Source organism: Strix aluco, chromosome 3 (assembly GCF_031877795.1).
Source record: "Strix aluco isolate bStrAlu1 chromosome 3, bStrAlu1.hap1, whole genome shotgun sequence".
NCBI lineage: Eukaryota > Metazoa > Chordata > Aves > Strigiformes > Strigidae > Strix > Strix aluco.
Window position 1 is genome coordinate 126,261,557 of NC_133933.1, and position 8,629 is coordinate 126,270,185.

Consider the following 8,629-nt stretch of genomic DNA (forward strand, 5'->3'; position numbering starts at 1 on the left):
ACAGCATTAACATATGGAAATGTTTTTACAGAAGGCCTGGAGTTCATCTCCACACCGAAACATGGTACCTACCACATGTTTCCATGAAATCCATTCAGAGAGTCCAGTGGTTTTTAATAAAAGTTCTAGTGAGATCTTCACCACCTTTATTTTTCATATTGTCTAGAAAACATCAATGTCCTAGCGGGGTTTGGATGCAGTCATTCTGGGATGAACCCCAGCTACTTCTGGAGAGAAGGGAGAAGACCTCCACTTTGGAGTCTGGTAGCAGCCAGAGAGGATGGAAGGGCAGGAGCAGGGCGTGGAGCAGAGGACAGAAAGGTCCATAAAAGGTTGGTGATGGAAAGGGAAGATGGAAATACAACACAGCAGAGCGGGACCAGTCCCGGAGATTCCTACAATGTGTGGGAGACAACTTCCTGACACAACTGGTGAGAGAACCTACCAGAGAAGGTGCCCTGCTGGATCTCCTCTTTGTGAACAGAGAAGGACTGGTGGACGATGTGGCGGTCAGAGGATGACTAGGGCACAGCGATCATGAAATAATAGAGTTCTCTATTCTTAGAGAGGCCAGGAGAGGGCTAAGCAGAACTGACATCCTGGACTTCAAAAGGGCTGACTTTGTCTTGTTTAGGCACCTGCTTGAAAGGATCCCTTGGGAGACGATCCTGAAGGGTTTAGGGGTCCAGGAAGGCTGGGCGCTCTTTAAGAAGGAAGTGTTAATGGCTCAGGAACAGGCGTTCCTCAGGTGCTGTAAGAGAAGCCGGCAACAGAGAAGACCACCCTGGCTGAACAGGGAGCTTTGGATGGAACTCAGGGAGAAAAGGAAGTTTACAGCCTTTGGAAGAAGGGACTAGCCACTCACAGTGATTACAAAGAGGCTGTGAGGCTATGCAGGGCAGAAATCAGGAGGTCTAAAGCCCAGCTGGAAATTACCCTGGCTTCAGCAATCAAGGATAACAAGAAATGTTTCTATAAGTATGTCAGTAGCAAAAGAAAGACCAGGGAGAGCCTCCATCCCCTGCTAGATGCAGGAGGAAACATGGTAACAAGTGATGAGGAGAAGGCTGAAGTCCTTAATGCCTTCTTTGCCTCAGTCTTTAATAACAAGACTAGTTGTATTGAGGGAATCCAGCCTCCTCAGCCAAAGGACAGAGACTGGGAGAACAACCCCCCTGCAATCCAGGAGACAGTCAGTGACCTACTGCATCACATAGACACACACAAGTCTATGGGACCTGATGGGATACACCCAAGGGTGCTGAAGGAGCTGGCTGGGGTGCTCGCCAACCTGCTTTCCATCATTTACCAGCACTCCTGGCTGACTGGGGAGTCCTGACAGATCAGAAATTGGCCAATGTGACACCCATCTATAAGAAGGGTCGGAGGGATGATCCAGGAAATTACAGGCCTGTCAGCTTGACGTCGGTGCCCGGGAAGCTGATGGAGCAGCTCATCCTGAGTAACATCATACAACATATGAGGGACAACCAGATGATCAGGCCCAGTCAGCATGGGTTTATGAAGGGCAGGTCCTGCCTGACAAACCTGATCTCCTTCTACGACAGGGTGACATGCTTATTGGATGAGGGAAAGGCTGTGGATGTTGTCTACCTTGACTTCAGTAAGGCCTTTGCCACCGTTTCCCACAGCATTCTCCTGGCAAAACTGGCTGCTCGAGGCTTGGATGATTGCACGCTTTGCTGGGTAAAAAACTGGCTGGATGGCCGGGCCCAAAGAGTGGTGGTGAATGGAGTTAAATCCAGTTGGCAGCCGGTCACGAGTGGTGTCCCCCAGGGCCACTCTGTGGAATGGCTGGAAAATAACGGACATATTATGAGCGATCCAAACCGAGGGGCCTCACTGTAACAACAAGCTGCAGCTGTGTTCAAGGACAAAAACAAGGCCGAGACGGCCTGAGAAACTACATTCCTTCCCAAGAGATAAAGATGTTAGAATGTCGAAAACAGGGGGTCTACCTGGGGGGAGAGCATCGCGTGGACGCCACACCGGGACCAATCATAGGGGGCAAAAGGGCGCGTGAACAAGTAGCTTTAGCCTCTTAGCAATAAGATAGTGGCGTGTGAAGTTTGAGATAGAGTATAAATTGCTGTATAACCTTTAATAAAGTGGCATCAACTTGATCACATTGGTCGTCTAAGTTGTGTCCGAGACTTCCGCGTCGGCACCACTCCTGTTTAACATCTTTATTGATGATCTAGACGAGGGGATCGAGTGCACCCTCAGTAAGTTTGCAGATGACACCAAGTTGGGTGGGAGTGTTGATCTGCTCGAGGGTAGGGAGGCTCTGCAGAGAGACCTGGACAGGCTGGAGCGATGGGCTAAGGCCAACTGTAGGAGTTTCAATAAGGCCAAATGCCGGGTGCTGCACTTGGGCCACAACAACCCCCAGCAGTGCTACAGGCTTGGGGAGGAGTGGCTGGAGAGCTGCCAGTCAGAGAGGGACCTGGGGGTGTTGATTGACAGCCGGCTGAACATGAGCCAGCAGTGTGCCCAGGTGGCCAAGAAGGCCAATGGCATCCTGGCTTGTATCAGCAATAGCGTGGCCAGCAGGGACAGGGAAGTGATCTTGCCCCTGTACTCGGCCCTGGTGAGGCCGCACCTCGATTACTGGGTTCAGTTTTGGGCCCCTCACTACAGAAAGGACATTGAATGACTCGAGCGTGTCCAGAGAAGGGCAACGAAGCTGGTGAAGGGTCTGGAGCACATGTTGTACGAGGAGCGGCTGAGGGAACTGGGGTTGTTTAGTCTGGAGAAGAGGAGGCTGAGGGGAGACCTCATCGCCCTCTACAGCTACCTGAAAGGAGGTTGCAGAGAGCTGGAGATGAGCCTCTTTAACCAAGTAACAAGTGATAGGACAAGAGGGAATGGCCTCAAGTTGCGCCAGGGAAGGTTTAGACTGGCTGTTAGGAAGTATTTCTTTCCAGAAGGGGTTGTTGGGCGTTGGAATGGGCTGCCCAGGGAGGTGGTGGTGTCCCCATCCCTGGAGGTGTTTAAGAGTAGGGACGACATAGCACTGAGGGATCTGGTGTAGTTGGGAACTGTCAGTGTGAGGTTAACGGTTGGACTAGATGATCTTCAAGGTCCTTTCCAACCTAGATGATTCTGTGATTCTGTTATTGCCTAAACAAAAGGGAATTCTGTTAGGAAGCTGGCACTATTGACAGGATAGTTTTTCAGGGAGGTGAGGTGCTTGCTTTAACACTAGACTTTTTACATCAGCACTGCCGGATTCCTATTTACCACGGTTTCCCCCCCTTATAACTCACTACACAAGTCTTCTGCCCACTTTTTGCTTTGATGCAAAAACTGCATGTGAAGAATGAACTGGAAACTCATTCTGTTATCATCATCAGTAGCATGGTTGACGACCTGAGTTTTGGGTTCCAGACATAAGTTTTTCATTCACTGGTACTTCATGAAGGACACTGGTGTAAACCTTACTATCATTTCCTAACTACTTAGTAAGAAGAGTATTTTTCATGGTTTACCAGTTAGTTACATGCTCTACTAACATGCTCTGTCAAAAGCCACATATCATCAGCATCGTTCTACAGTTCTTGATTAACAATAGTCTTCCAGTAACATTCCTTCCTTCAAGCTGTTTTCATTAATCTCTGCCCAGACTGAACTCACAGTCCTCAGGCCAAATGGCTGGCAGATGATATAAATAGTTTACGTAAATTATCTCGGTTACATAATAGATTTATACAAATTTCTATAGTCTCCATAGAGATCTATTAGAGAAGGAAGGACAATATAATGTCTTAAAGAAGAATACTGTGCTTCTAGTGGTTGGCATGAATGCACAGATTTAGATTAATGCTACTTTGTCTTTCTATTCTCATGGCGATACAGGAAGAATCACAACTAAACCCAGACTGCCCTTTCTAAAAATCAGTACTGTCCTGCCCAGCCCACTACCACACCGCCATACCTCAGGTGAGCTGGCAGCCCAGTCAGGAATACCGTTCCACACATTCTCAGGACCCACAAGCTCCTCATTGCCACTGGAGAGATTCAAGACCTGTACAGAGCCAAAACGTATCTAGCACAGCAGTGGATCCTGAGAATGCACTCAGCAAATAAGACATAGTAGGAGGAAAACACAACTGAGGGCTCCCTGCCTTTAGGAAGGCTTTCAGTCTGGATCTTGCAAGGAAGAGCGAGTTAACCTCTAATAAAGCTGAATATCACTACTGAATCTGCTCAAGGCTCTCCTGGGCTTCCAACCCATGTGTGGTGAGAGAGGAAGGCTGGAAGACGCCTACCAGGATCAGAACCAGTAGGAAACTGATGAATAGGGATATTACTACAGACCTGACACTGACACTCATCTGAATACAGCCGAGGTTGGCTTCAGATATGCAAGGAATCTCCTTGCAAAAGAGCTGGCTTCCATGATCTCAGGTATTCGATCTTCCAAAAAGTTACTGTGGTGGTTTAGGCCCTGCCGTGACCCGAGACCACGTTGTCACTGCCCCTCCCCCACCCTCTGACCGGACGGGGCAGGGAGTGGAATACAAACCCCGGGGTTGAGATAAGGAGAGGTTTAATACAACAGTGCAACAGCAACAAAACGAACAACAACAATAACAGTAATAACAATGAACAGAGCAAGAAATGTACCGATACAGCAGCGAGAGAGGCGACCGCACACCAAAGGGCGACTACCAATCTTCCCGTGCTTGGGCGCCTGGACGTGACGTCAGCATGGTATTGAATAACCCAGCTAGAGCTCCCTCCCCACTGCTGGGGAAACTTAACCCTATCCTAGCTGAACCAGGACATAATCTACCCCTTTATTCTATACCATCTGCGTCATGTCCAGCTGCCATTTAGCAATTAACAATAACAAAAAACCAATTAACAACAGCACAATATAATTCATGGTGTGTTTTCACCCACAATCAAGTCCCCTTGTGGTACGCATCGGACCTCTCCATCCTCCTGCATCACCCACCAGGTGCACCCAGGTCCTTGAGCAAAAGCAATCCCGTGGATGGGTTTGCCTTTGCCCGGCGCAGGACTAACCCAGACCATTTTTCCCAGCACATCCCTCATGCGGACCACAAGGACTTTATCCCCATCTACAACACGTGGAAGTTTTGACTGAGCCGGGCCAGCTCGATTGGCAGATCCTTTTGTGTTGACTAACCAAGTGGCCTTTGTCAGATGTGTGTCCCAGTATTTGAAGGTTCCACCCCCCATTGCTCTCAATGTAGTTTTTAACAGTCCATTGTAGCACTCGATCTTCCCAGAGGCTGGTGCGTGGTAGGGGATGTGGTAGACCCACTCGATGCCGCGTTCTTCTGCCCAGGCATCTATGAGGTTATTTCGGAAGTGAGTCCCATTGTCCGACTCAATCCTCTCTGGGGTGCCGTGTCGCCACAGGACTTGTTTCCAAGGCCCAGGATGGTGTTCCGGGTGGTGGCGTGGGACACTGGATAAGTTTCGAGCCATCCGGTGGTTGCTTCCTCCATTGTGAGCACGTGGCGCTTGCCTTGGCGGGTCTGTGGCAGTGTGATGTAGTCGATCTGCCAGGCCTCTCCATACTTATATTTCAGCCATCGATCTTCATTCCGCTGGGGCTTCACCCGTTTGGCTTGTTTGATCGCAGCACACGTCTCACATCCATGGATGATCTCCGCGATGGTGTCAATGGTGAGGTCCACCCCTCGATCTCAAGCCCACCTGTATGTTGCATCTCTGCCTTGGTGGCCCGAGGTCTCATGGGCCCACCGGGCTATGAACAGTTCACCTTTACGCTGCCAGTCCAAGTCCACCTGAGCCACTTCGATCTTAGCAGCCAGGTCCGCCTGCTGGTTGTGTTGATGTTCATCAGTGGCCCGACTCTTGGGTATATGGGCGTCCACATGGCGCACCTTCACAACGAGGTTCTCCACCCGGGCTGCAATGTCCTGCCATACTTCAGCGGGCCTGTTGGGTCTGCCCTTGCGTGGCCAGTTGCTCTGTTTCCATTGCTGCAACCACATCCACAGGGCACTTGCCACCACCCACAAGTCAGTGTAGAGATAGAGCCTCGGCTACTTTTCTCAGTCAGCAATATCCAAAGCCAATTGGGTGGCTTTCACCTCTGCGAACTGGCTCGATTCACCTTGTCCCTCAACAGCTTCAGTGGTTCTTTGTGTGGGATTCCACACAGCAGCCTTCCATCGTCGATGTTTTCCCACAATGCGACAAGACTCATCAGTGAACAGGGCATATCGCTTCTCCTCCTCTGGCAGCTCATTATATGGTGGGGCCTCCTCAGCACGTTTCACCTCCTGTTCTGGTGACATCCCAGAATCTTTGCTCTCTGGCCAGTTTATGATCATTTCCACTAATCCTGGGGGGTCGAGGTTCCCTATTTGAGCCCGTTGTGTTATTAACACAACCATCTATTCCACGTGGCATCTGTTGCATGATGTGTGGAGGGAGCCTTTCCTTTGAACATCCATCCCAGCACCAGCAGTCGGGGTGCCAGGAGGAGCTGTGTTTCAGTGCCGACCATTTCTGAGGCAGCCCGAACTCCTTCGTATGCTGCCAGCATCTCCTTCTCTGTTGGTGTATAGTTAGCTTCAGAGCCTTTGTATCCCCGGCTCCAAAAGCCTAGAGGTCGGCCTCAGGTTTCCCCAGGTGCTTTCTGCCAAAGGCTCCAGGAAGGGCCATTCTCCCCGGCTGCAGTGTAGAGCACGTTCTTAATCTCCTGCCCTGTCCGGACTGGCCCGAGGGCTACTGTCTGGGCAATCTCCTGCTTAATTTGTTCAAAGGCCTGTTGTTGCTCAGGGCCCCATTCAAAATCGTTCTTCTTGCGGGTTACATGGTAGAGAGGGCTCACAATCAGGCTGTAGTTTGGGATATGCATCCTCCAGAACCCCACAGTGCCCAGGAAGGACTGAGTCTCCTTTTTAGTGGTTGATGGGGCCATGGCTGTTATCTTGTTTATCACCTCCATTGGGATGTGGCGATGCTCATCTTGCCATTTTATTCCTAGGAATTGAATTTCCTTTCCAGGCCCCTTAACTTTCTCTCGCTTAATGGCAAAACCGGCCTTCAGGAGGATTTCAATTATCTTCTTTCCTTTTTCAAAGACTTCCTCAGCTGTGTCCCCCCATACAATGATATCATCAATGAACTGCAGGTGTTCTGGAGCCCCACCTTTCTCCAGTGCAGTATGGACCAGTCTATGAAAAATAGTGTGGTTCCGCCCCTGGGGCAATCGATTCCAGGTGTACTGGATACCCCTCCAAGTGAACGCAAACTGTGGCCTGCACTCTGGTGCTATTGGGATGGAGAAGAACATGTTAGTGATGTCAGTCGTGGCGTACCACTTGGCTGCCTTCGACTCCAGCTCATACTGGAGCTCTAGCATGTCCGGCACTGCAGCACTCATCGCTGGCGTAACTTCATTCAGGCCACGGTAGTCCACGGTCAGTCTCCATTCGCCATTAGACTTTCTCACTGGCCATATAGGGCTGTTGAAGGGTGAATGAATCTTGCTGATCACCTTCTGGCTTTCTAGTTGATGGATCAGCTGATGGATGGGGACCAGGGAATCTCGGTTAGTACGATACTGCCGCCGGTGCACCGTCTTGGTAGCAGTTGGCACTCACTGCTCTTCAACCTTAAGCAACCCCACCACTGAGGGATCCTCTGAGAGGCCGGGTAAGGTGGACAAACCTCCTTCAGGGCAGCTATACCTAGGATGCACGGGGCATCTGGGCCAGTCACAATGGTCTGCTTATGCCAGTCCTTCCCAGTTAAGCTCACTTCAGCTTCTAATAGGGTCAGCTGTTGGGATCCCCCTGTCACTCCGGAGATGCAGATGGGTTCAACCCCACTGTAGCTTGATGGTATCAGGGTGCACTGTGCGCCAGTATCTACTAAAGCCTTATATTCTTGTGGGACTGATGTGCCAGGCCATCGGATCCACACCTTCCAGTAAATCCGATTATCCCTTTCCTCCACCTGGCTGGAGGCAGGGCCCCTCTAATCCTCCTCACCATCACTCACTTGATCTAAGAGTGACTCCTGCAAGAATGACTCACTGGTCGCCTCAAGAGGGTCAAGCATACTGTTGGCCATTCTATTCTGTCTGGGGGATTTCCGAATGGACACTGGAGCTGCATCTCTCTTGGAAGACTCCCCTTTCATGGTGGTCTTCCCTTTCAGCTGCTGTACTCATGCAGCTAGGGCAGAAGTGGGCTGTCCATCCCACCTCCTCATGTTTTCCCCATGGTCGCAGAGGAAGAACCACAGGGTGCCCCGTGGTGTGACCTTCCACTGCCCTTTTCTTGGGTGGGGAAGTGCCTGCTTCTAATGGCCGAGACATCAGCCCGTGCAGGTGGAATGTAGGACATGTCCTCTTCCACTTTCTGGAGCCTCTGAGACAGTTCCTCTACAGCTGAAACCCAGGCATGTTGGGAGGAAGGGAGATTTCCCTCATATTGCCGGAGCTGGCCAGTCACTTCGTCCACTGTTTGAGTCTGGGTGTCTCGCCACCAGGACGCTACTGCTAATGCTTTGGAATGTGCCTCTGGTGCACTTTGCAGGAACTTCCGCCACATCAACTGTGTGCAAGGGGCCTGATCTGGATCCATTGGTG